A 26,373-nucleotide genomic window follows, 5' to 3' on the forward strand; every position below is an offset into this window, starting at 1 on the left:
TATGCCGATTGCGTCGCCTCTGATCTGGGCCGACACCTAATTAATTAGCTTGTTTATTTCGGCTTTTTTCTTAAAGATGTGCTGGATGTGTCCCGGCTACCACTGTACCCCTGCATGCTTCGCGGATCGGTATCGGGTCGCTGCCCGGAGGGTGGGGGCCGCTGCACCACCCCAACCTCCCACGACTTAGCCTAACACACCATCATCAGTGTGCTTGCTGTCTTCCTGATTCCCGTAAGTGATAATACACTGTAACTACATTATTTCTACTTTATATTGGCTGTGTATTTTTACATGTTATTTGGTATGATTTGGCAACTTCATAGCTTAAAGGTTACTGGAGAGCGCTTGCGCTGTGTTTTTGCGGACGGCGCTTGCGCTGTGTTTCTGCCAAGAGCGTTTGCGTGAGATTTTTGCTATGGAGAACAGTGCGGCAATGATTGTGGAAAAGTATTTCTACTTTATACAAGCTGTGTATTTATCATATTATTCCTGCTTTTACTATATGTTACTGTTATTTTAGGTTTTATGTGTTATTTGGCATGATTTGGTAGGTTATTTCTGGGTCTGCGAACGCTCACAAATTTTTCCCATATAACTAAATGGTAATTGCGTCTTCGCTTTACGATCTTCCGGCTTATGAACCGTTTCATAGGAACGCTCTACCTTCGGATGGCGGGGGAAACCTGTATTCTAGTCCACATTTTGATAAACTCACCTTACTAGAATTGAATAACTATGCCATGTTTAACTTTGCAATCACCACCATAAAGATACTCCTCCACCGACTGTGCTTCTTCCTGCCAAATTTTGGTCCCTAAAACAAAATTCAGAAAGTTTCTCCTGATGCAGTTTAGCCTGCATCCTTAAGCTTTAACCAGAATTAAACCTCAGGTTAACTGAATTTGACCCCAATAACCTGAGTAAAATTACTGCTTAGTACTTGCACACTTTTGAAATCTGATTACAAACATCCTCTGGTACCTCCCTTGAATGGTCTGGAGATCTATTATACACTCCTAATTATGGCAGTTCCTTTTTATTTCTGTCAACCCTTATGGTCTCACTTGATGATCCTTCTAACACATCATTTCATCTCACAAGACTGCTTCTTTAAAAAAAAATTGACACCCAACCCCACCCCCATTATGACCTGAGAACCCTGCAATCCAGAGCAGCAAGTTTCCAGTCCATTCCCTCAGTTTTTTGTTCACTAATCAGATCATACTTTCATATGTCTATCAGCACTGTTATCACATCTGTCTTGCGTTCTGAACTCCTCCAAGAACAAGGCACGTTAGTTTACGAAAACAAATTGTCCACTGCCACAGCCTTTTATTTCATAATGCTCATTTTAGAACTTTTTTTGGTTTATCCTGTTTTCAGATAGATTTTGAAAGCTTCTGGCCATTACAAAAGTTTGAAACTTAAAAGCACAAGACAAAACTGAAGGTACAGCTTTGCCAACTGTTAACAGGTATTCACAGGGATGTATGTCTTGGGTCGGGCTTGTTCTGGATCTATCAAGTGACCTAATTACATCACACAGCTTTCAACCAGCAGGTTCAGGCTGCAGATCAAAACCAGGTTAAGCATGCAGTGAGCACAGGCGGTGGGCTCCACTTAGCAAAAATGTGAGCTAAAGTTTCAGGCCCTTGACCTTTCATTTCTGTTGAAAGGTCATTGATCTGAAATGTTACTCAGTCATGCTGCCTGAACTAAATATATCCTGCATTTCCAAATCCTCAGATTTCCAGTATCTACAATTAATACTTAAAAGCTTCTGTTCGTTAATACTTGTTAATTCAGCCAGGAATACTGTTGCATAGAGTAAATAAGAGATAAACAGCTTTTTGGTCCAGCAATTCAATGCAATGACTCTCAATCTGCAAGGAGGAAATCAGATGAATCACCTAAAAATCAGTAATTATGGAATCAGCATTCTCAGACACATGCTTTACATCAGAACACTGAGCTATTAAATGCAGCGACTTTCCAATGTCATTGACAGATGTACGATATTGCTTACTGTGCCTCAGTAAAAAGGATATAATTTGAATTCTCCATCTAATTGGAATATCAAAGATCAGAAGTAAACACGTGCGAAAGGTGACGCAGCCACTAACAGTTTAAAAAGGGAAAGGGGCAGTGCCATGTGTTGATGCAAACTCTTTAGAACTTGTGTCTAAATTACCATTTTAAAAGCAAGGTGAACAGAAAATAAATTTCTGTCTTTGTTTCATATTTCAGACATAGACAATTAAAGCAGAGGTGTTGGAGAAATGCAAAACAGATGCAACTCATGGAAAGTGAACAGCAGAATACACAGAGGAGTTAATGCTGCAAAATTTCATCTTGGGTGGTGGTGCTAAATTCTTTTTTGGCTCCTGGCCACAATCACTTCACTGGAGTCACTACATTACCAGCCATGACTCAAACTTCAGACGCAAAGCTAAGAGTAGTTTTTCAGTCCAGTTGATTACCAATGATGAAATGCCGTTTCTCAGTTCTGCACCCAGGTAGCTGCAAGTATAGTACAGCTAAAGACAAAAATGTTGGAATGGAATACGGAGCTGAAATTGGCTTCTGAGTGCACAAATGATGTTGTGCTTCAAGTAACTGGTAGGACTACACAAAAAGTTCAGTCAATTTATTAACAAGTTATATGTATTTGGTGACCCACAGCTCTGAGATTTATTTTCTTGCAGGCATACTCAGTAAATCCAAGAACCATAAAAGAATCAAAGAAAGACCTCACACAATAGGACAGGCAAACAACTAAATACACAAGAACATTTGCAGCCATCGTTTCAGGCCGAGACCCTTCTTCAGGGCTGAAATGGAAGAGAGAAGCTGCCAGAATAATAAGGTGGGGAAGGGGAAGGAGGGTACTAGAAGGTGATAGATGAAGCCATATGGGTTGGAAAGATAAAGGCCTGGAGATGAAGGAGTCTGATAGTAGAGGAGAGTGGACCATAGGAGAAAGGGAAGGGGGGGGGACCCCAGGGAGGAGTGATAGGCAGGTGAGAAGAGGCTAGAGGCCCAAGTGGGGAATAGAGAAGGGGGAGGGGGAAGCATTTTACTGGAAGGAGAAATCCATTTTCACGCCATCAGTTTGGAGGTGGTACACACAATGTACAAAAGACAACAAACTGTGCAAGTACAAAAAGAAAAGAAAATTATAATAATTAAGCAATAAAGATAGAGAACATGAGATGAAGGGACCTTGAAAGTGAGTCTGTGGATTGTGGGGCAGTTCAGTGATGGGAGCGCGTGAAGTTATCCCCATTGGTTCAAGCGCCTGATGGTTGACGGGTAATAACAGCTCCTGACCGGGTAGGAAGAATCCTGAGGCTCCCATAGTTCTTCCTGAGAACACTGACGAGAAGAGAGCATGATCTGGGAGGGTTCCCTGATGATGGATGGTGCTTTCCTGTGATAGTACTCTGTGTAGATGTGCTCAGCGGAGGGGAGGACTTGCCCCGTGACGGACTAGGCCGTATCCACTACTTTTTGTGGGATTTTCCATTCAAGGGAATTGGCGTCTCCATACCAGACTGTGATGTAGCCAGTCAATGTACTGTCCAGCACACATCTATAGGAGTTTGTCAAATCATTAGATGTCACGTCAAATATTTGCAAACTTCTAAGAAAGGTTAGAGGTGCTGCCACGCTTTCTTTGCGTGTTGGGCCCAGGACAGGTCCTCTGAAATGATAACAATGAGGAATTTAAAGTTGCTGACTCTCTCCACCTTTGATCCCCCAATGAGGTCTGGCTCGCAGACTTGCAGCTTCCTCCTCATGAAGTCAATAATCAGCTCCTTGGTCTTGCTGACATTGAGTGAGAGGTTGTTGCTGTGGCACCACTCAGCCAGATTTTCAATCGTCCCATATGCTGATTCATCACTACCTTTGATTCAGCCACCCTAATGCATTTTCCCCCATTCTAAATAATACTCAATATTATTATCCCCTACTCAAGGAAGGATATTCCTGTTGTATAGAGCGCACAGCCAAGATTTACCTGATTGGTTCATGACATGACAAGTCAGCCACAAGGTCAGATTAAGTGGGCCGAGTCCTTTCTTCTAACTCTAAAGAATGAAACACAACTTCATTGGAAGTTACAGAATTCTTTGAGAGATTGACCTGTAGAGCAGAGTTTGTTTCTCATGGTCAATGAATCCACAACTACCAATCACAGTTTTAAATTAATGATTTAAACCTTTTAGGGTGGAAATGTGAAACTTATTCATTTAGAGGGTAGGGAATTTTCTAAGTATTGATAATGGTTAAAAAAAAACCCACAAATAATTTTGATGAAGATATATATAAAAACAATCTGGCTGTGTCAGCATTCCCATAAATAAAAAGCACAAAATTAAAATGTCATATGAGAAAGTTTGAAGTAAGTTTATCATAAACGTATACACTCAGTGACCAGTTTAGTCAGTAATTCCTGTACCTAACAAAATGGCTAGAGTGTGTCTTTGTGACTGTGACACATTCACTTCAAAGTTCGCTGGGTTGTGTGTGTATTCAGAGGTGCTCTTTTGCATACCACTGTTGTAATGCTATTTGAGTTACTGTTGCCTTCCTGTCAGCTTGAACTAGTCTGGCCATTCTCCTCCGACCTCCCTTGTTAACAAGATGTTTTTGTCCCCAGCACTGCCACTCACTGCATATTTGTTTCTCGCGCCATTCTGTGTAAACTCCAGGGACTGTTGTGCGTGAACATCCCAGGAGATCAGCAATCTCTGAAACACTCAAACCACCCAGTCTGGCACCATCATTCCATGGTCCAAGTCACTTGGTTCTCTTTTCTTCCCCATGTTGACATTTGGTCTGAACAACAACTGAACCTCTTGACTATGTCTGCATTGAGTTGCTGCCACACAACTGGCTGATTAGATACTTGCATTAACGAGGTGTCCAGCTATACCTAATAAAGTGGCCACTGAGTGTATGTCACCATGTACTACTTTAAGATTCACTTTCTTGGAGGCAAGTACTGGAGAATAAAGAAATACAACAGAATATATTTAAAAAACTGTAACAGAATGACAAACAACCAATAAGCAAAAAAAAACCAGAACATGCAAATAATACAAAGTAAATAAATAATACTGAGTTGTAGAGTCCTTGAAAATGAGTCTATAGGTTGTGGAACACACACACAAAATGCTGGAGGAACTCAGCAGGCCAGGCAGCATCTATGGAAAAAGGCACAGTCGATGTTTTGGGCAAAACCCTTCTTGCCAAAGGGTTGACTGTATTTCCACCCCCCCCCCATATATGCTGCCTGGCCTGCTGAGTTCCTCCTGCATTTTGTGCATTGCTCAGATTTCCAGCATCGGCAGCCTTTCTCTCATTTGCTATAGGTTGTGGAGTCCATTCACCATTGAGGTAAGTTGAGTACCATGCTGATTCAGGAGCCTGATGCTTATAGAGTAATAGCAGTTCCTGATCCTGGTGATATGGGACCTATGGCTTCTGCAGCTCTTGCACAATGGTAATAGTGAGAAGAGAGCATAGTCCGGATGATGGGGGTCATTGATAACAAATGCTGCTTTGTTACGGCAGTGGTCCTTGTTAATTTTCTCATTGATGGGGAGGACTTTTCCCGTGATGGACTGGACTGTATCCACTACTTTTTTTGCAGACTTTTCTGTTACTGGCATTGGTGTTTCCATACCAGGCCATGATGCAACCAGTCAAGATATTCTCCATTGTGTATCTGCATTAGTTTTGAGAAAGTTTTAGTTGGCTTCTTGAATTTACACAAAACTCTAAGTAAAAAAGAAAGAAAGAAGACAAATAGATTTCAACATGGGCAATTGCAAGTTTATCCATTTTAGGTCCAAAGAAAAAGACAGATTAGAGTACATTCTTAAAACTAAAAAGCTGGGAGCACTGAAGTTCCAATGAACACCCAAGAGCCCATGTAGATAGCCTTGCCTTGGAGAGGTACTTAAAATAATCATAAAGGCTATTATAATGCAGGGTGTTATATCAAGTGAACTGGAGAATGCTGTCAACACACACAAAATGCTGGAGGAACTCAGCAAGCCAGGCAGCATCTATAGAAAAGAGTACAGTTGAGGTTTTGGGCCCAGACCCCTCAGCAGAGCTGGAGGAAAAAAAGATGAGATTTCTTTGTTTGTGGAGAATGCTACCTTCACGCACTTGTTAATGTCTCAAGACCTGAGATAGTCTGATCTGAGTTTGACATAAACCTAGTATATTGAACTTGTGCAACAATTCAAGCTTTTGAAATAAAGTTCAGAAGAAATTTAAACAAACTACCTAGCTTCACATGCCTTTCTAACAAAGTCAGCAACTCTGAATGAGATTGCTACCTGGGAGGCTGAGGCTAGACACAAAACGTATTCTTCCACTCAGCTTTGTACGACTATAAGCTGACCCTGGGCTCACTGATGAAAACAGGGGTAAAGTGGAAAGACTGATGTACTGGCATCTGACCTGCAGTGCATTGTTTACAGCTGTGCTACAGTGCAAAGGTGTTGAAGTCAATAACAAACGAGCACATGTTCTGAAGCGAGCTGGTGCTGATAGAATTACTGGCCAGCCATCAGCTTCATCCAACCAGATGGGCCATCATCCGGAAAGGCAAAGGACTTTATTAAAGATGAGAGACTTATGCAAACCCTGCAAACAGTAAACAAGGTTTTCTTTATATAGGGAATTAGAGTAAAAGTTCAAATTTCAAGTATATTATAAGACCATAAGACATAAGAGCAGAATTAGGCCATTTGGCCCATTGAGTCTGCTCTGCCATTCAATCATGCCTGATCCTTCTTTTTCTCCTCCTCAACCCCAGTTCCCAGCCTTCTCCCCGAAACCTTTGATGCCAATTCCAATATAGGACCTATCAATCTCTGCCTTAAATACGCCCAACGATCTGGCCTCCACAGCTGCATGTGGCAACAAATTCCACACATTCACCAGTCTTTGGCTAAAGAAATTTCTCCACATCTGTCTTGAAAGGGCGCCCCTCTATCCTGAGGTTGTACCCTCTTGTCCTAGAATCTCCCACCATGGGAAACATCCTTTCCACATCTACTCTGTCTTGGCCTTTCAACATTCAAAAGGTTTCAATGAGATCCCCCCCTCATCCTTCTGAATTCCAGCTAGTACAGGTCCAGAGCAATCAACCGTCCCTTGAACAATAACCCTTTCGTTTATTATCACAGTATGTAAACTTCATCTAACCTTGGGATTCGTCTTTCAGGCAGCTACTAAGCAAAGAAACACAACAGAACCCATTAAAAAACCCACACAACAAAGATCGTCAAACACCCAATGTGTAAAAAAAAGAAAAAAAAACATGTAAACAATGAAAGAGTCAACAACACACAGAACATAAACCGCAGAGTCCCTGAAAATGAGGCCACAGGCACAGCGACTGTTCAACTCTGCAACTGTTCCAGGAGCCTGGTGGCTGCAGACCATGGGCACAGCGACTGTTCAACACTGCAACTGTTCCAGGAGGCTGGTGGCCTACGGGCACAGAGACTGTTCAGCATTCCAGGAGCCTGGTGGCTGCAGACCACGGGCAGAGACGGTTCAGCACTGCAAATGTTCCAGGAGGTTGGTGGCCTGCAGGCCATGGGCAGAGACTGTTCAGCATTGAGGTGAGTGAAGTTCGTTGAATCCAAAAGTTTGCTTTTCAGCTGTAGAATTCTATGATTAGAGAGCAATCCCACTCACACAACTTCCCTGCAATGGAAAAGGGATTTAGGGTTTTCCACAGAAACAGATGACCAACCACATGAAACCATTCTGAACAAACGATGCAAACAAATAAGGAAGTATCCTTTTCTCCTCCCACATTAAAAGGGAGTTTGGAATGGCAACCTCCTTTCCCAAACAAAACTATCTGTAGTTCACATATAACTTGTAAAATGTTCATTACTAGGAAGCATCTTCTTTCATCATTCCAACTTAAAACATGTTTCAGCACAGGGACGTTTCCATTTATCCAATGACAGTAATTAATCACTGAGTATTAACATAGTACTTCTCTTCCAAGATTGAACTGTCAATAGATCATATTAATGCTTATTTAAATATAGAGAGCAAGGTCACTGGACCCAGATTGTAAATTAGGAACGCTCACCACTCCATTCTCATGTTTTTTATCCGAAATTCTTCAGAAGTCAAGAATGAGGTACAAAACTTGGTGCTTGCAATCATTTATTAAGTGTCACAAGATTGAAACACGGAAAAAGAAACACGAAAGGAGAGAAAAGACAGACACAAATAGCAAAGAATGGAGACAGAGATGGAAGCATGTTGTGATCTTCTTGTACCAGTTTGCCAAGTCCAATAAATTTCCACAGGTAGCAATTGATCAAAACAGATAGCCCCCATTCAAGTAACATGATACCACGTGGTTACAAAACCAACTGCAACCACTACAAAACACACTGAACAACTGCACATGCATGGGTAATTATATAAAAATACAAACAAGCGTAAGGAAGTTAAACTGAACGGAAAGTAACAATTACACAGTCTAATCCAAAAACCCATAACATCCTTCTATAAATTTAGTATGGTCACAGCACAGGAAATCATTTTGCAATGATAAATTCAGTAATTACCCTGCCCTTCAGCCTCTTCTTCATAACACTGCAAACTTTCTCTCTATTTCTGCAAATCCCTCTTAAAGCCCACAGTGGAATCTGCCTTCACTGCACTGTATGCAGTGCATTCGTAACCATCGTTCAGAAGCTTTCCTCATGTCACTCCTAATCCTTCCTTTTATTTTGTGCCTGTGATCTCTTACTTACTGCCTGTTATGTCGCTGGCATTTGTGTGGGGCAGGGGGGGGGGCAATGAAGATCCTTCATCTGTCTGTAAATAAGGATCCTTCATTGCTGTTTCCATAACAATGTGACCTCAGGTCATCAACTTTTTTTTAAAACCAACAGGAATAACCTCCTACTAGATTAGATTCAACTTTATTGTCATTGTGCCAAGTACAGATACAAAGCCAATGAAATGCAGGTAGCATCTGACCAGAAATGCAAAGAATAGTATTATTTACAAGATAACTGCAAATAAAAAGCAAGTGCTACAGCACACAAATATAAAAGTACTGAGACAGTACAATATGGGTGCAGTACTGCTTAGCGCTGTGATGTGAGGTTCAGCAGGGTCACAGCCTCAGGGAAGAAGCTCTTCCTGTGCCTGCTGGTGTGGGAGCGGAGGCTCCTGTAGTGTCTACCGGATGGGAGGAGAGTAAAAAGTTCACGGTTAGGGTGCAATGCATCCTTGATAATGCTTTTCACCCTGCCCAGGCAGCATTTACGGTGGATGTTCTCAATGGTGGGCAACTGGGTGCTGGTAATCCGCTGGGCAGTTTTCACCACACGCTGGAGTGCTTTGCGGCCCGATACGGGACAATTGCCCATACCACACTGAGATGCAGTTGGTGAGTACGCTCTCAACTGTACAGTGGTAAAAGTCTGTCAGTATCCTGGGACAGAGGTGAGCTTTCTTGACTCACTTTACCCAAAGCCCACACCATTTTATACGCCATCAAATCTCGACTCTTAACTGAACAACCCAACTTCTTTATTCCCACAACGACAATTCCTTTTTCAGGAACCATTCTCTTAAATCTTTTCCAGACTCTCTCGGATGCCTTCACATCCTTCTTGCAATGAGATGACAAGACATCAACACGATACTCCAAATGAGCCAAGGCCACTGTTTCAAAGGTCCTGCTTTTTCCCACTCTGTAATTAAAACCTAATACTGTTTATTCCTTTTGATCACTTCCTCAACCCGCCCTGCCACTGACAATGACTTGTATCCATATCCCCAGCTCCTCTACCTGTTGTGAACTGTATCCTTTATTGTATATTGCCTACAATAGCACGCACACGCAAACAAAAAGCTGGAGGGACTCAAAGTCAGGTAGCATCTATGGAGAGGAATTAAGGATCGCGGTTTCAGGCTGAGACCCTTCACCAGGTCTGGAAAGGATGAGGAAAAAAGCAAGAACGAGGTGGGGAGAGGGGAAGGGGCACAAACTGGAAAGTGAAAGCTGAAGGTACATGGGTCGGGAGGGAGGGAGGGAGGGTAAAGTGAGAAGGACAGAGGTGACAGGTGTAAACATGGAGGTGCCATTCCAAACACTGCCTCCTCTCTTCTGACTAAAATGCTTTACTTCACTTGCCCACATTAATTGTCATCTGCCATGCATCTGTTCATTTATTACCATTCACATCCTAATTCACAATTCTGCCGAGCTGAGTGTCATCTACAAAGTAAAAAGTTGTGGCTTGAACACTGCATTCAAAAGATGCTGTTTTGGACTATTCTCCTTTCTCCGAAAACAAACTGTTTGCCTTTGACCCTCTGTTTTCTAATAACCATCCTCATTCACATCAATGTTCTATCAGGGTGAAATAAGGTAGCAGGTGAGAGGCAGATTAGACCAGATTGTGCTTGTTTGTTTACGTCACGTGCAGCAGCCGGACTACACAAGGAAAAGGAAAATGAGGCCCACGGTAAACTTACAGAAAAACACTTCAATATTCCATCTAGGCACACTGCAGTCTACAGAATTCAATATCAAGTTCTCCAACTTTAGACAATTCACCCTCCTGGAAAACTGGCCATTTGTGCCTGTCAGAGAAACCCTTTGTTCCAATTATTACCCTTCCCCCACCTTTCCTTTTACACAAAATTAACTTATTTCCCCTTCCTCAGTTTTGGTGAAGGGCCCTGGCTCTGAAACATTAACCAATTCTTCTTCCCATAGAGTCTGCCTGACCTGGTGAGATTTTCTGCTATTTTCCATTTTCAATGAAATTTTTTTAAAAAACTGCAAATGTGGAAATCTGCAAAAAAAAAAAAAAAAATTCTCACTATGATTAAACATGATATGCCTTTAACATATCCATGTTGCCTTGCCTTAATATATTTTCCTCCCGGTAACTATTAATCCTGATGGAGTAGACATCTTGCAGTCTTACTTTAAGGATATCTTTCCATTGCAGTAATTCACACAATGGACTGCAATCAACAATTAATCAGTAACAAGGATCAATCATGCATCACACACACAAAAAAAAATCACTTGATGAAGTAAGCATTCATTTTTCATTGTAATACTATTCCGACTGTCTTTCAGTACATTAGTCAGGATCCTCTGCCAAAGTAAATTAGTCAAATCTGAATTCTTTCCCCAGTTACATGAATCAAGTAATTACAAAGGTTGGGAATGCAGCAGCTAAAGCTCACTAGGATGTAGAGAGTTACAAATTTAATCAGCCAAAACCTTGAGGCGTTCCAGAATCTCAGTAATGGATCAGCAACAGTCAATGTGAGTGACAAGCTGTCACTTTTTGGGAAAGCAAAGCAAGCCTGTTGCTGCACAGAAACACAAGTTGACATGAACGGCCTCGGGGGATCTGCAGGAAAATGTGTGCGCCATTCCAAGTTCATATTGTGATGATTAATTTGGGCAGAAATTCAAGAAGCAATGCATAGCTTTTTTTTGTGGGGGTGGGGGGGAGGAGATGAAGGCACGTGAGTGACGTAGATATGCTGACGTGATATGGAGTCACAAGCACAGAAGTGCCCCAGGGCTTATATAGCACATGTTGAACTCAAAGACAATGATTTCCCACTATATGTTCGACAATAACCTCCATTCAATAGATCCAGGTCAATTTTGACCATTATATTAATAAAGCTCATGAACAGTAGAACACTTTCAGATCCCCTCTAATCAGGTTCACCGTATTTTATTGCTGTGAATACAAGTGAAGATGCGATAAAGTCATTATTAGAAGCAAAATTCAACTGGAAATTAATATTTAGTACATCAGTTGATGTTTCGGGCCAAGATCCTTCATTAGGACTGGAAAGAAAGGTCTTTAGGACTTCTCCCCACTTTTCTAGTCCAGATGAAGGGTCTTGGCCCAAAATGTCAACTGTTCACTTTTCCACAGATGCTGCCTGGCCTGCTGAGTTCTTCCAACATTTTGTGTGTGCTGCTTTGGCTTTCCAGCTTCTGCAGATTTTCTAGTGGTTAGTGTTCAGTGCCTAACTGTTCCAATCAGATCTATAAATGCTACCACTCCGCTGCCCTGCTTCACTGCAGTTTGAAGAAAGAAAACTTTTATTATGACATTTAGCTAATTTTAAAGATTAACAGAAAGGGTTACCTTTTTATAAATTATTTTTTTACCAAGAACAAAATTACAAGTCAGAAAATATACAAAATTGAAACTTAAACACATCTGGATCTATTGAAATAAGGTTTTAATCATTGTGATAATTTGTCTTTGAGTTCAACATTTTGGCTGATACAGGTAAACCCTCAAGATGCTTTTGTGCCTGTGACTCCATATTATGTCAACATATCTATGTCAGTCACATGCCTTCATTCCCCTTCCCCCAAAAAAGCTATGCACTGTTTCTTGAATTTCAGTCCAAATTAATCATCGCAATATGAATATGATATTGCCCACACATTCTTGCTGTGACCAACCATAAAAACAAGGATGCAATGCTGAGGCTTTATGGGGCACTAGTGAGGCCTCACTTGGGGTATTGTGAGCAGTTTTGGGCCCCTTATCTAAGAAAGGATGTGCTGACATTGGAGAGGGTTCAGAGGAGATTCAAGAAAATGATTCCAAGAATTAAAGGTGTACCATATGAGAAACACTTGATGGCACTGGGCCTGTTTCCTATAGTGGGGAAGGCAAAGACCAGAGGGCACACCCCAAAATAGAGGGACATCCATTTAGAAAGGAGATGAGGAGGAACTTCTTTAGCCAGAGAGTGGTGAAATTTGTGGAATTCACTACCTCAGGCAGCTGTGGAGGCCAGGTCACTGGGTCTACTTAAGGTGGAGGTTGATAGATTCTTGGTAAGTCAGGGCATGAAAGGTTACAGGCAGAAGGGATTGAGAGGGAAATGGATCAGCCATGATCAAATAGTGGAGCAGACTCGATGGGCCAAATGGGAAAATTCTGCTCCTATGTGTAATGGTCGTGCGGTTTAAATAATTTGTGCAATCCCACAAATAAACAAGCAGCCCTCCTTTCAAAATATGGAAGCCAATTCAACTTACTTTCAAGCAATATATAATAGTATTGGTTTATTATTGTCATATGTACCAGGATAGAGTGGAAAGCTTGGCTTGCATACTATTTATACAGATCAGATCATTACACAATGCACTGAGCTAGAATAAAACAGTAACAATGTAGAATAAAGTGTAAAAACTACAGAGAAAGTGCAGTGCAGGTACATAACTAAGTGCAAGATCAGAACAAGATGGATTGTGAAGTGAAGAGTCAATCTCATCATACAAGAGACCCATTCAAGACTCTGGAATAGAAGCTATCCTTGGGCCTGGTGGTAGACGCTTTTAGGCTTTTGTATCTTTCTTCTGCCCAATGGGAAAGGGGAGAAAAAGAGGGTGGATAGGATCCTTGATTATGCTGGTTGCTTTACCGAGGCAGCGAGAAGTATTGACAGAGTCCATAGAGGGGAGGCCAGCTCCTGTGATGTGTTGAGCTGTGTCCACAGCTTTCTGCAGTTTCTTGTGGTCACGGGCAGAGCAGTTGCCATAACATTATTATGCATCCAGACAGAATGCTTCCTACGGTGCATCAATAAAAATGGATAAGTCAATGGGAACATATTGAAATTTTTCAGTTTCCTGAGAACAGAGGCGCTGGTGAGAGTTCTTGGTTCAAGCAGGAGAGGCGACTGATGACGTTGACACCAAGGAACTTGAAGCTTTCAACCTCAATGCCGTTGATGAAGACAGGAGAATGTGCAGCATCCCCCTTGAGGAAGGCAATAACCAGCTCTTCTGTTTTTTTGACATTGAGGGAAAGGTCATGGCACCATGTCACTAAGCTCTCTATGTCCTTCCTGTACACCTACTCACACTCTCCATTTCCTTGCTGTACACTGACTCACTGTTATTTGGGATGTTGCCCCCCACATCGGCAAACTTGTAAATGGAGTTAGAGCAGAATCTCGTCATGTAGTCACGAGTGTATAGGGTGCAGAGGAGGGGACGAAGGACTCAACCCTGTGGAGCACCAGTGTTTAGAATAATCACGACGGAGGTGATGCTGCCTATCCTCACTGCACTCTGTTGGTCGGAAAGCGAAGGATCCAGCTGCAGACGGAGACACCATCTCCCGGGGTCTGAAGTTTGGTGAATGGGATTGCTTGGAATAACAGCACTGAAGACAGGATTGTAGTCAGTATACAATAATCTGATGTAGTTGTTTTCACTGTCCAGATGCTCCAGAGATAAGTGTTGGGCCGGGGAGATGGTACCTGTTGTAGACCTTTCAGTGGGTTGTGTTTGCCTGGAAAGCATGGCATGAGCAGTCTCTCAAAGCACTTCCTGGCGGCAGGCAGCAGAGTCACTGGGCATCATTAAGGCACATTATTTAGTTTTTCTTAGATATTGGGATGATAGTGGCCTTCTTAAAGCAGGAGGGAACCGCAGGTTGAAGCAGGGAGAGGTTAAAAATGTATGCAAATACTTCTGCCAGCTGATCTGCAGAGGATCCAAGGACATGGCCAGGAACACCATCTAGGCCCGATGCTTTCCGCAGATTGGTTGGGCATCATTCTGCTTAATTTGCCTATATATTTTATATATTGAAGATTTTATTGTTATATGAAAATGAAACCATTTTCAATACGATTGATCTGATCATCAAAATCTGACAATATGACCACAAATCATTGCAAACTAGAATAATTTTCAGAACTACCAAATTCTCAAATGAAAAAAAACTAAGGCTATTTATTTTAAATATCAATTTGAAGATTAAAGAATGGTGTTCTGGATTAATAGCATACAATTCATGTAATGATAAAGATTCATTAAAAATTAAAATATTGAGGGAAGAAGTTTCAAAAAAGCAAAAATAAATTACATATACTGGACTCATTAGGATACTGATTCACAGCTTTCTCGACTATACCTCTTCCCAGCTGTCACATGTTAACATTATATTCCCATTTCTCAGTTCCTCCATCTCCTCAGATCTGTTCTCAGGATGAGACTTTCAATTCCAGAAACAAAAGATGTCCTCATTTAAAGAATGAGGTTTCCCTTACTCTACCATTTCCCAGAAATTCACCCTCACCCCGTCTTGTCACTGCCATTAGAGGGATGGAGCTCCCCTTGTCCTTATATACCATCCTGAGCCTCCACAGCACACCACTCTCTGTAACTTCTACCATCTACAACGGGATCCCATCATAAACACACCTTTCCCTCCCCTCCCAACTCTACACTTTCTGCAGGATTCATTCTGTGTTCCCCCTGTCCATTTGTCCTCCCCATTCATCTCTCTCCTGGCACTTGCCCATTCAAGGCTCCAACCAGTCCTTCCAGGTGAGGCAATGTTTCACCTGCAAGTCTGTCATCTGCTATATCCGGTGTCTTAAGTGTGGCCTTCACCACACCAGTGAGATCTGATGTAAATTGGAAGACTGCTTTGTCAAGCACCTTTGTTCTGTCCGCAGGCGGATTTCCCAGTGGCTACCCATTCCGATTCAGACACATCGGTCCACAGCCTCCTCTACAATGAGGCCACTCCCAGCTGAGAGAAGCAATATCGCATATTCCATCAGGGGAAGCATCAACCTGATGGCATGAACATTAATCTCTTTCACTTCCAGCAATTTCTCCCCCTTTACACTTCTTTTTCCATTCGCATTCTGTCTCCCCTTATCCTTCTCTTCTCCTCACTTGCTTGTCACCTCCCCGGTGTCCCTTCTCATTCCCTTTCTCCCATAATCCACTCTCCTCTCCCATCAGATTCCTTCTTCTCCAGCCCTCTACCTTTTCCATCTATCACCTCCCAGGTTCTCACCACTCCCCCTCCCAACCAACTTGCCTTTGCCCTCGCCTGCCTTCATCCATCACCTGCCAGCTTGTACTCCGACCCTCATCCCCACCTTATTCTGGCTTGTTCTCCCTGCCTTTCCAGCACCTGGTCCATAGTTTCCTGCCAGAGTGCAGGTACAGATGTTACTCCAAAAACAAGCCGATTTTAGTGATAAAACCCTTTGTGCACACTTACGGCGAGAAACTCTTTGGACTCTTCTTCCATCTCCATCTGTAGTTAGACCTCACTTTGCTGAAGTGCTTTCCTCCAGAAAGATTTGCAAAGATATCCCCTATCCAGGGCAGAGTATTGATCTACTTTTAGCAGTGAGTTAATGTCACCACAGATCCTGACAGACCCATTCTTCTTGGCTATTGGGACCACTGGCGTTGCCCATGGGCTCCATGCAATCTTGGAGAGAATTCCTTCAGCCTCTATGCCATCTAGCTCACTGGCTACTTTATCACAGATGGTTTAAGGAAGTGGATGGGCTCTGCAAAACTTGGGGGTGGCATTTTCATTTAACACTATTTTACCCTTGATATGCATGAGTTTTCCGGTGCTATCCTTGAACACTGCTCTGGCATTATCCAGTACCTTTCTTAATTTGCTTTCAATTGACTCTATTGCAGGGAATGTAGCATGCAAAAAGGGGATGCATTTCCAATCAAGTTATAGCCATCTCAGCCACTCACAACCCCACGATGCTGACCCTTTTACGCTTAACCACATAAAAGCCTAATGTAGCTTGTTAGTTGTTGTATTTCACTGTTATGAATGCCATTCTCACAGGAGTATCTATTCTCCAGTATAAATTCTTATTTAGATATTTGCAGGCTTCAGTTCAGTGGCTTTCAAATGTCATTAAAGCTCATTTTGTGGAATGACTGAAACAAGCCGAGCCAGTGTCAAATTCCATTTTAATTTGCTGTTCACTCTGGTGTAAGCCATACTGCTTGCCTTTTGTTAGTTTTCATATAGTAAATATCAAGGGTACCCAGTGCTGTGTCACTATCATTATCAGATTGTTCAAGAACAGCACATAGATAGGTGCTCTTTTTGAAACTTCATTTTTTTTCTCTATCCTGTGCAGTCCATTTATTTTTGTCTGCCCGACATTCTCCTTGTATGCGTCCTACTTCATTGCATATTCTGCAAGTTTCGCCTTTAAACCTACATTGGCCTGGTTTATGTGGGCACCAGCCACAATGGTAATACAAGTCATGTGGCCATGCCAGTTTCTGTTATACACTCCAATTTTGTTCACACTCATTTTCACTGCTGACTGCAAATCAATTGCCTCTGTCTGCTGTTTCCATTGATACAGGTATTTCAACTGCATTCAACTGCTAATTTACTGCATTTAATTTCTTCTACTTCAGCTTCTACAGAGGCATCCATTCACTTATTTCCAATCCTCACCTGGCTCAGACAATTTCATATTTTTCAAGCGTGACAGTACATGAGGCCAAATCCACTAAATAGTCAAATGACCCTTTACTTACAAGGTATAGATTTAATTTTTTTTCTCTGAAGCATGTATTAGGTAAGCAGTCTGTAAATTGAGGGGGTGGAGGGTAGGTGTCTGTATGGCACTGTTTCCTTCAAATATAATTTTAAAAGAAAGTTTAGCAAAATTCAATTTACTTTGTTGCAGAAATTGCCAGTTGCTATACTTTTACATGAACAAAATTAAACTTCCTCAAAGTTTAGTAAAAGCTCACGAAGACCTGGGGGAGGGAATCAAGTAATTCCATAACACTAAGAATAAATTTGGGGGAAAAAAAGATATAAAGGGATTCAGAGGTAGATGCTGAGCTGATGTCACTCTGCCGTCCAGAGTCAAAGGACAAGTTCTCAAAATAAGGGTTCAAGACAGAAGCAGGGAGAAGGTAGCAATGGCTGTGGAGCCCTAGTTGGTGAGAATATTCAAAGGAAGAGATCCACAGCTATTTAGCCATTAATAAATATGGTATTAATTCTGTAAAAAATAAGTCTTGATGTTAAAAAAAAAATCAACTGTTATGTTACTGAATGGCAATAGAATCACAAGGAACCAAATTGCCCACTGTTGCTTCTATTTCTTACACATATATCAGGAAAAGTTTACTGTTAATTTAGTCACCATGTAACTAGTAGACTTAGCACTTAATACAACCATTCTTAGAAAGGAAATGTACAAACACGTAATCAGTGGTATAACAACCATACATACTGATTTATTGCTTAATTCCTTAATAACAATCTATTACAAGAAACAAAAGTGAAAATTGAAGGTGTAAGTATCTTTACTTCCAACCCAGGATGTTACAGTGACACAATAACATGCCATACTTTTGTAACAGATTTTCTTGGAACTGAGTGGTGTCGATATACAAGGCTGGCTGCATTATAACCCAACAGTCCAATGGTTTAACATTTACCTCCTCTCTACTTTATGGCAACAGTGATCCAGCTTCTTAACTAGAATGGATCCATCACATAATCAGGTAATCTAATTCAATTACTGCAAGAACATTCAGGATGGGAAGTTCGCTAAATTCTCTCAGATATTGATCACAGATGCATTGGACTATTAATAAGTCAAGGACGAGAGCGTACACACCTAGCAGCATCGGGGAGATGGTGGTCTACTGGGCACACACCAAGAAGTTTGTCAAATGCTCTAAAAAATTGTTCCTGTGAAACCTATATTGCACCACTGCATATGAGGGGGAGTATTCCAGATCTAAGCAATGTACTGCTCTTACTGAGAACCCCCCTCCCAAAGTGTTTTGAGTAGGATTCAGTAATCAGTAACATCAAAATCTTTTCTCAGCAGTTCAAAGCCAAATGGTTCCGATTAAGTATAAAGAAAAATTGTAAGCATTACAAGCGATGAAATCATTGACTCCAACAATAATTTTTATATATACACGCACACGCACACACACACACATACATTTTTTAAAAAACACATTCATGCTTTCCTTTGTAGCTACTGAAATAAAATTCCTCCGGTACGAAGACAGGCCCAAAGACAACCATCAGAAAGCACACATGTTCTGCAGAAGCCAACTGGGTTTATTTTGCCAGGAACAGTTCAACAAGCTATTTTGTGAAATTCCAGTGCAGGGACATATGCTGCTGACACACACTAAGCCAGAGACTTACTGTCAACATGGTGCATATTATCTCAACATCTTGCTGCCATTTTTTTTTCTTTCAGCACAAAAGGTTTTTTTTGAGCCATTTCTGGCAAAACTTGAAACACTTTTGTTTGAAAAGGATGTACTAACAGAATCTGGCCCACATTGTTCCAGATAGATGACATCACTTGCTGCTACTTAAAGCTGTTTTTATTTTTAAAACAACAAACAATAAATGAAAAAAAAAGTTTCCTCTGTAAACCAAATTTCAACACATCAGGTGGCCAAACCAAACTGTTTGAATCAAAGTGAAAATTTAACAGCACAATTAAAGTAAAATTCCATAACAGAATTATCAGCATAGAACAAATTCTACTTCAACCTGGTGACACTGTCCCTGCCCCAAACCCCAGACAAACAGCAACCAATGTTTGTACAAGTAACTTCTAGTAGCCCAGGCAGAATCAGTCAAGCAAAGGTGTTCACCTGAAGACAGCTGTGAAAAACAGGCTCCACATTATAAATACTGACATGCTGGTAGGTATTTCTAGGAAATTCTGAACTATTATCAGTTGGCAAACACAATTATTTTCAGGTTATTCAGAACAAATCTTGTGTGGAAGCCAGAAATTTGTTGAACAGGTTTAGATTCAAAGTGAAGGTGAAATCACACAGCAGTGTTAAAAATATAAACTGAATTTACCATAAAACAAATTATACCCTTGCCTACCCCTCTGCTGTTCACAGCAACTTCCAAGTATACATGTTAACTAGAAACACACATAAAATGCTGGTGGAATGCAACAGGCCAGACAGCATCCATAGGAAGAAGTATAGTCGACGTTTCAGGCCAAGACCCTTTTGTCAGGACTAACCAGAAAAATGGTTTTAACATGGGGGGTGGGGGTGGAAGAGGATAGGAAGAAACCCCATTTTAAACTTGCTGTTTTATTGTTATGTTGGAGAAATATTTGTGGATCATTCTCACTCACTAACCAACAAGCTGTAAAATGTACATGAGCAAAGCCTGAGAAATCAAAGAACATTTCCTGAAACTCTTCCTAAGCATTCCCCCCCCCCAGTTAACTGAAAACAATTCTGTGATAAAAATAGATTTAAAAAGATTGTGCTTGAAGTGTTGGTGTGTAATGTCAGAATGTTTAAAATAAATAATTCAATCTGTTGATGCCACAGCTCACAACACCCACTTACTGGAGGATGCATTATTAAGATGGTCTTTATGTCTGCACATTCACACCTTGTTTTGAGAAATCTAGGGGACTACTAAATTATTTTTCAAAACTCTGTGTTAGATTCTGAAAGGCATTTTCTAAAATATATCCAAAGCCTCCATGCTGGTTTGGCCAATTTTAAATGAATTAGATTCAGAGAAATATGGCCACGATCTTACAGTTTCAATTCTTCTCACAACACGTTCAATTTCAATGTGTTTAATAGCACTTTGAAAAAAATATTAGCACGAGCATTAACATGCCCAATTCTATGAGCAGAATTTTAAAACAGTAATACCCTTTTCCTTGGGGTCATAACCCAATGAGGGCTTACAAAGCCATTTATCCAAATTTGATTCATTTCACTCTTTCTGCTGTAATTGATTTATCAGAAAATTACATTTTAAAAAACTTATAAATTTTAATCAATAAAATAAAGACTATAAATGATTATTGTAAAATATTAATGCCACTTCAAGAGTCACATCAAGGAAATATTTGCCCAGCCGAAAGGACTGGAGTCCTCATCTCCTCTTCAGCATCCTTTTAGAATTGAAAGTAACTTGCTTGCACTCTGATTCTGTGGGCTGGTAAAGATGATTAACAAGGTCAAAATGGGATCCAGACACATTGCCATAGGAAGTGCTTGCAGGTGGGCAATAGGAGGTGATGAATCTTGTTATTATTGAAAGCCCGTGTTCAGACAGGAGACTCAAAGATCTCAGTGAGTTAGCTAATACTCCTTCCCAGTTTTGATCTGTCACCCTCATGAGTTGCAACTGTGTTATATTTTGTTCTCAAAGCCTCCTAAGAAAACCTTTTGAGGTTTTTTCCCCTCCATGTTCCTGGTAGCTCTACCATGGTGAGCTCAGAGTAGAGTACTGCTTCCTACATCTGGTGGAAAAAATATGGCTTAATTGAAAAAGAGCCATAATGCTCAAGGTGGTGACCCAAGGAAGAACACTGACACTGGTGCTCTTATCCTGTCAGTGAAGGAGATTTTTGAAGTAGTATTGCTGGTAGTGCTTCTCCAATGATTTTACAGTTAATTCAAGACTCTATAATATAGGACAGGAGAGATCACTGAACCTCAGTGGATCAGAAACTTAGTGGAAGGTTTTTATTTTCTCACACTTCATTCCTCAGACTGCAAAGACCATGCTGGCACACAAAAGTCTGTCTTCATAGCGAGGTAGAGTCTGATATGTGGAAAGTGATCCACAGTTGGTTCATAGTTTTGAAAATGTTTGACACTGTCTTTTTCCAGTGAAGTAGGGGGAAAAAAATTGGTCCATGTTAACTTTAGAGCTCGGTTATGAACATTGACATCTCTGCATTGCTGTTCAGTGATCCATTTTGGAGGGATTCTGACTCAGAAGTGAAAACAGAGGTTTCCCATTCAAGCAGTTGATTAGCTTGTTGGATGCAAGATGTAAAATGACGGTGAGAAAAAATGACAAGGAGGTTGGAATAATGATACCATCTTGTTTGATCTTTACTGGGATTAGATCCACGGTGGGTACACAGATTAGAATCATAGCCTGCATGATAAATGGAACAAAGACATATTTCCTAAGCAGTTAAATTTGAGAAGGAATGTTTATGATCCCTCTCAGCTGAGAAAGGCCTGGCTAAGTGGTGAGTCCTCCCCCACAGATGTTTCTTAAAGCTGTCATACAGTATAGTCTTGCATTACTCTTCAGACAATCATTGTGAAGTGTTCAAACACATCATTCATGTTCTTCCTTAGCACACTGTCTCAATTTAACACATTTTCATAGCATGAATCCACTATGGGAAGTAGTGCACATACAAACTATTGTCTCGTATAGCACATCAACATCATTTCACTTTTGGTGAATTTTGTCATTTTTTTCCCGGAAAGAAAATACCAAGTATTGGAGCAGACGACATTCCTCTCATCAGCACGGAGACTGGAAAGACATGTCACAGGTGTAAGTTCACTTTTCTCCATTCCAAATTCCAAGCAGTGTTCTTCCGGCCAAGGTGAGCTTTTCAGACACCACCGCCAGGGAAGGATCTTGCAGTGGAATAGTGGGCAGAGCCAAACAAGGCTATAAGAAACAAAGCTAACAGCAAGACAGATTAAGGTTATTTACTCAAACAGAAGCACATTTTTCTAATCACACAAGTGATTCTGCACCACTTCTAAACAATTAGAAGTAAATTCTGGTGTTTTTTTTGTCAGAATAGTATAGGAAATGGTACGTACTCTACCACGCAATTTAAAGTGACTACAGCAAAAAAAAATCAAATGAGGCATTACAAAATTATCGCACATTAGAGGCACAGGATGACATTAGGATTCCAAGATGGAATTATATTTTACAACACTCCCACATTTCTAGTTTCAATACTGCAGTCAAAAGAGATTGTGTAGAAGAGAGTGCAGTTTATAGTCCAAAACCTTAACCACCAAAATGACATTCGAGCTTCTGCTGTCCAAACTAAACCATCAGACAAATACAGTATTACTGAGACTTGGTAAAGAAACAACTAACTGAATGTCTCTTAACTGAGCTTCTGTTCAGATGTTGCAAGACAAGTCAAAACCTGTCTCCGTTATGAACCACCCATCAAACCTTAAAAACAACTGAGAGAATAAATAAACACAAACACTCAACTAGAATCATACCAAGGAAAAACATGCCATCCAGAAGGTCACATGGGATTAAAAAAAATAGCAAATGCACACTATCTTAACTCTGGCAAAGTGGTCATTACCACAATCTACTCTTCCCTACAGCCCTCCTCCCTCCCACCCAACTCTGCTTCACTGACCTGAGGGTCTGAACTTACTTTACATGTCCATACTCTCCAGTACATGTCACCGAGTTAACCTCATTAACCTTTCCAAATGGTAAGGTCTTCAAATACCAGAAGAGCAAGACAAGAATAGAAAGTGCTGGAAACACCAAGACAACCAGCCTGTAAGGGTAAGGGGAAAATAAAGCTGACATCTCAGACTTGTATCAGTAGATGAGAACTAATGCTCCCATTTACAACTTGAAAACAATTCCTGAGCAAATTCAATATGAAGGTGCTTCTCTTGATCAGATTTTGGAGCAGGGTGTATGGACCCCTTGGTTAACGGTAGGGGTCTATGATAGGAAAAAGGTTTGGAACCAGTTTTAGGTGGAGGGACCATAATCGCAGGAGAAGAGTACCATAGAGTGAGGCAAAGTAATGTTTCATTATTTGAAGAAACACAAAACTTTGGAATTCTCAACACATGGGACATGAATGATTTTTCAATGGGTATTTTCAATATAGAAGTTAGATCAGCCACAATCTTAATGAGTAATGAGGCCAGAAGAATACTCTCTGCATTTGCTCTTATTTCTAAAGCATGATCACCAAAAGAAACATCTCTCTTCCAAGAGATTCAGCATTTGACTACAATTGAAAACATACTCTGTCAGCAATACTTTCAGCTACTAACTAAATTAATGCAGAGATTCCTCACAAACTTTCCCCTCAGCAACCTGCTTAGTTACAATGATTTGGCTGATGAAAATAATTTTATACACATCCCTTGCTCTTGCAAATTCACTATCTTAAAAAAATAACATGATGATCATTTCTCCTTTAAGCTAGTACTTCCAACAAAACAACCCAATGGTTAGATATTATTTTCTGATGCCTCTGGTCCCTTCATTGTCTTGTTACCTTCCATTATGTGACACAGAGCGCACGGGCACCAACACCAAGGCCATCATTAGTGCAAATGTACAGTTTTTAGTTTCAGACAAAATGGTCCAATTAGTACAACAAAAATTTTACTCTCCAGGCCAGTAACATTGTTACAATTATGCGGCTCTCCACTGATTTATGAACAATTGTGAACCTATAAATAGATCAGTATCCTAAACAACAGGAATTCTGCAGATGCTGGAAATTCAAGCAACACACATCAAAGTTGCTGGTGAACGCAGCAGGCCAAGCAGCATCTATAGGAAGAGGCGCAGTCGACGTTTCAGACCGAGACCCTTCATCAGGACTAACTGAAGGAAGAGTGAGTAAGGGATTTGAAAGTTGGAGGGGGAGGGGGAGATCCAAAATGATAGGAGACGACAGGAGGGGGAGGATAGAGCCAAGAGCTGGACAGGTGATAGACAAAGGGGGATACGAGAGGATCATGGGACAGGAGGTCTGGGAAGAAAGACGGGGGGGGGGTGACCCAGAGGATGGGCAAGAGGTATATTCAGAGGGACAGAGGGAGAAAAAGGAGAGTGAGAGAAAGAATGTGTGCATAAAAATAAGTAACAGATGGGGTACGAGGGGGAGGTGGGGCCTTAGCGGAAGTTAGAGAAGTCGATGTTCATGCCATCAGGTTGGAGGCTACCCAGACGGAATATAAGGTGTTGTTCCTCCAACCTCAGTGTGGCTTCATCTTTACAGTAGAGGAGGCCGTGGATAGACATGTCAGAATGGGAATGGGATGTGGAATTAAAATGTGTGGCCACTGGGAGATCCTGCTTTCTTTGGCGGAGGGGGAGGGAAAGATGTGCTTAGTGGTAGGATCCTGTTGGAGGTGGCGGAAGTTACGGAGAATAATATGTTGGACCTGGAGGCTGGTGGGGTGGTAGGTGAGGACCAGGGGAACCCTATTCCTAGTGGGGTAGCGGGAGAATGGAGTGAGAGCAGATGTACGTGAAATGGGGGAGATGCGTTTAAGAGCAGAGTTGATAGTGGAGGAAGGGAAGCCCCTTTCTTTAAAAAAGGAAGACATCTCCCTCGTCCTAGAATGAAAAGCCTCATCCTGAGAGCAGATGCGGCAGAGACGGAGGAATTGCGAGAAGAGGATGGCGTTTTTGCAAGAGACAGGGTGAGAAGAGGAATAGTCAGTAGGCTTATAGTAGACATTAGTGGATAAGCTGTCTCCAGAGACAGAGACAGAAAGATCTAGAAAGGGGAGAGAGGTGTCAGAAATGGACCAGGTAAACTTGAGGGCAGGGTGAAAGTTAATAAAGTCAACGAGTTCTGCATGCGTGCAGGAAGCAGCGCCAATGCAGTCGTCGATGTAGCGAAGGAAAAGTGGGGGACAGATACCAGAATAGGCACGGAACATAGATTGTTCCACAAACCCAACAAAAAGGCAGGCATAGCTAGGACCCATACGGGTGCCCATAGCTACACCTTTAGTTTGGAGGAAGTGGGAGGAGCCAAAGGAGAAATTATTAAGAGTAAGGACTAATTCCGCTAGACGGAGCAGAGTGGTGGTAGAGGGGAACTGATTAGGTCTGGAATCCAAAAAAAAGCGTAGAGCTTTGAGGCCTTCCTGATGGGGGATGGAAGTATATAAGGACTGGACATCCATGGTGAAAATAAAGCGGTGGGGGCCAGGGAACTTAAAATCATTGAAAAGTTTAAGAGCGTGAGAAGTGTCACGAACATAGGTCGGAAGGGATTGAGCAAGGGGTGAAAAAACCGCGTCGAGGTATGCAGAAACGAGTTCGGTGGGGCAGGAGCAAGCTGAGACAATAGGTCGGCCAGGACAGGCAGGTTTGTGGATCTTGGGTAGGAGGTAGAAACGGGAAGTGCGGGGTGTGGGAACTATAAGGTTGGTAGCAGCGGATGGGAGATCCCCTGAGCGGATAAAGTCGGTGATGGTGTGGGAGACAATGGCTGGTGCTCCTTAGTGGGGTCACGATCGAGGGGTAAATAAGAGGAGGTATCCGCGAGTTGTCGCTGTGCCTCAGCAAGGTAGAGGTCAGTACGCCAGACTACAACAGCACCCCCCTTATCGGCGGGTTTAATAATAAGGTTAGGATTAGTGCGGAGGGAGTGGAGAGTAGAGCGTTCCGAAGGAGTGAGGTTGGAATGGGGACAAGGTGCGGTGAAGTCGAGATGGTTGATGTCCCGACGGCAATTAGCGATAAAGAGATCCAGAGCAGGCAGAAGACCAGAGCGGGGTGTCCATGAAGAAGAGGAGGGTTGAAGACGGGGTCGTCAGTGGGGGTGGAAGAGTAATTGCCGAAGAATTAGGCTCGGAGACGGAGGAAGAAAAGTTCCACATCATGGCAAACACGGAACTCGCTGAGGTGTGGGCGAAGGGGGACAAACGTGAGG

At 41.7% G+C, this 26,373-nt stretch overlaps 1 protein-coding gene across 3 annotated transcripts in view; it reads right to left on the reverse strand.

The window, feature by feature from the left end:
• lrp6 (low density lipoprotein receptor-related protein 6) overlaps positions 1–26,373 on the reverse strand; it is a 146,922-nt gene that overhangs the window by 76,157 nt on the left and 44,392 nt on the right. The gene's annotated exons all lie outside the window — the stretch shown is intronic.

This window comes from Mobula hypostoma, chromosome 9 (assembly GCF_963921235.1).
Source record: "Mobula hypostoma chromosome 9, sMobHyp1.1, whole genome shotgun sequence".
Lineage (NCBI taxonomy): Eukaryota > Metazoa > Chordata > Chondrichthyes > Myliobatiformes > Myliobatidae > Mobula > Mobula hypostoma.